At 40.4% G+C, this 3,160-nt stretch overlaps 1 non-coding gene across 1 annotated transcript; it reads right to left on the bottom strand.

Moving 5' to 3' along the window:
* Positions 1-2,538: 2,538 nt before the first annotated feature.
* Positions 2,539-2,645, bottom strand: LOC112578979. Its single transcript, XR_003103415.1, has one exon. It is a non-coding gene; the product is annotated as a U6 spliceosomal RNA (small nuclear RNA).
* Between the last annotated feature and the right edge of the window lie 515 nt (positions 2,646-3,160).

Here is a 3,160-nt window from a genome sequence, read left to right on the forward strand (position 1 = left end):
GCACAGGGAGGGACAGAGAAAAAGCCTGTCCCCACCCCCCCACCCCCCCGCCCCCTTTTACTATGTCCCCTCCTTGGAGGTCACCACTAAGACCAGAGTGAAGATTTTTCGAAGGAGATAATTACCCTGCCAATTTGGTTTCCTTTACAGTGTAAATACCTCTTTTGTGGCATTTATTCCTGGATAATTTGCTCTGAAATATCTTAACATAGAAGGGAAATAAAAGTGTTTCCGTGGTATGATAGGCTTTACCTATTAGGGTTTTAATTCAACTATCAGTGAAGCCCTTTATTCCGTTTCCCCTGATATTCTGCCCCATTCTACAGACCAAAAGGAATTGGAGGTGGGGTACGGGGAGGGGGGTGTTCTGTACAACATTTGCATTTTAAAAATCTTTATAAGAGAAAGCAAGGCGTGAGTTAAGAAGTTAACATTTTGGACATATGAGAAAAATCATCATGGTAAAGGATCAGGGGAAGAAAAGCAGAAGAAAACCAAGTACTGTGCCGTTTTTCAGAAGCTGCCAGGAAACCCTCCAATTTAGGAAACGTGGTTGTTTCTGAGGGTCATGTGTTGGGTTTATGGGTGTTTTCTTCCACTTTCAAATTTCCTATCATGAACAGTAAGTCTTTCTAATCATAAACATTCAAAAGTATCTTTTATGTATTCCATATTATGTCTAGAATGTATCCTCTAGTATTTTCTCAGTGATATTGTAAAATTTGAGAACTCCTATATTTAAAGTATGGCAGGTGCATAGACTTAGTAACAGTATTCTCCTAGCGTATTGTGGGTTATCCTGAATAATTCTGATTCATCTCCTGTGGGCTCTGTCTCCTAGTCACATTTGTTCGACATGTTACAGAGACTTTCACCAGATAGATAGCATTTCAGCAGCTATCCCTGCAGTTTGGAAGTTGGTATTTTTAACACTATTCAAGATAGTCTGTATCAGGTCAACAAAGAGAAATTAAACTTGAATACTGAAGATCTGGTCAGCTTTTCTTGAAGAGTTGGTCTTTACACCTGAGAATGGATTACAGACACTCCATCTCATGTTTCTAGATGCAGGTATAGCATCTTGGCTTGATCAGCTTCATGTTTCATTTATATTGTAATGTTATTTTTCAGTTGTATGCCTGTGTGGGTTTAAAGTAAAAAGGACAAAAATAAGCTTGGGGGGGGGATAATTTTCATGGGTTTCAAATGTTCCAATAAACTCAAACCCATATACTCTTGCTCAAGAATTCCTTTGCCAGGTTATTACAGACTTGCTTGCCACGTCTCTTTAGTTTTCTCTTATTTTCTTCATCTTAGGAACCATAGAAGATATCATGCAGGCTGGGTCAGAAAATGTAAATATTTTCAAAAAACTCAAATACTCAAGAGTTAAAAAAAAAAAATCAGATCTCTGCTCCTAAAAACAACTAACAGTTTAAGAATCAGAAAATAGCAAAACCAATCGTATACCCCCCGAGGAAAAAAGAATATATATTTTTTCACATTATGTTCAATTTTGTTATCTTCAACTGTAGTTCCCACTACAAACATCCCAATAAACGGCAGTCTGTATGACTAAGGGAATACTCTAACTTATGATCTGCTGATAGGCAGAGAAATATCAACAGGCCAGGAGGCCTCCTGAGTCACTATCTGACGCTGGCACCGCAGACGGCCCAGCTGGTTGATGAGGGGCAGTGGTTGTACCGAAAGCATCGCAAGTTTGCGAAGATTATCTCGGCCCATTGAACGACTTCAGGGAGAGACCATTCACACTGGATTCTCCGCGACCAGAACACAGTAGAATATGGGTGAATGGTGGGTGCCCTGTGTTCCGAGTAGCAGCTTTGAACCATTACAGGTTGAAATTCCTGGTGGGTGCCCTGTGTTCCGAGTAGCAGCTTTGAACCATCACAGGTTGACATTCCAGGGTTCCTCTGATGAATTTTCAGTGTTGAGCTGCATACTTGAAAACTCAGAAAAACATAACATCTATGGTAACTTGGAAAAGTGCAGAGAAGGGCAGAAATTGCTTGTTTTTTTGTTTTTTTTTTTTTTTGCCAAGTATTAACAGATTTTATTGTTAAAACAGTAACAACAAAAAATGAGACTACGGGTATGCAGTGCCATGTCAATCCAAAGAGCAGTTCTGATCTAGAACTGGCAATGTGTAACTAACTAAGCGTAACTATTATAAATGTATGACTCTACGTTCTATGTCAAGACAAGCTCTCAGCTACAGAATTCTGAAAATCCTCACACTCCATCTTCCAAGGTCCCAGCAAAGGGGAAAGGGACTTTTAGTCTGAAAGTAAGAGTAGTGATGGAGGTGCTGGTACTGATAACCACCCCAGGCCTCGCTCCTGGGTTACCAGGGGAGGAATCTGAGACATCAGAGCAGGAAGGTTGGAGAAGAGGGACCCGTTCCACACGGCTCTGTGGCTTCAGAAAACATGCGTCTTAAGTTACGTTTTTAAACACTGTTTCCCCCAGCCCTAAAATGCATCCAGGAGAAAGAAGCTGGCTTAAACGCAAAGAAAAAATATGGAACGCTTCACGAATTTGCGTGTCATCCTTGCGCAGGGGCCATGCTAATCTTCTCTGTATCGTTCAGATTTTAGTATATGTGCTGCCGAAGCGAGCACCAGAAATTGCTTTTTAACACACAGAGATGGAGGGAGACAAAACTTGAGTGTGAATTCAGACGTCATCTTTTTTCACAAGCAGAACTCTCAGATAAAAATAATATCCCTAAAATGTTTATAAGAATAGTTTTATATCAATTTTGATTTCCTTAAAGGTGAGACAGCTTCTTGGGTTTGGGATTCTCTTACAAAGTACTGTGTTTACAAACATTATTTTCAAGACAAAAAAAAATAATCTATGACACCTTGATGTCTCCAAAAAGACAATATGGGAATTTCCGGGCAGTCCAGTGGTTAAGATTCCATAATGCCACTGCAGGGGGCAGGGGTTCGATCCCTGGTCAGGAAACTAAGATCAAAACCATGCGAGCCATGTGGTGTGGTCAAAAAAAAAGGAAGACAATATGATAGTCTTGGGCATTTTTCATGCACTTCTCCAGTGATATAAGGAGGAGAACTAGGTCAGGGATGGAGTCAAAACTGCAGCTCTTACATGATCCGAGAACCAAAAGCCC

This window comes from Bubalus bubalis, chromosome 14 (genome assembly GCF_019923935.1).
Source record: "Bubalus bubalis isolate 160015118507 breed Murrah chromosome 14, NDDB_SH_1, whole genome shotgun sequence".
In the NCBI taxonomy this organism is placed as follows: domain Eukaryota; kingdom Metazoa; phylum Chordata; class Mammalia; order Artiodactyla; family Bovidae; genus Bubalus; species Bubalus bubalis.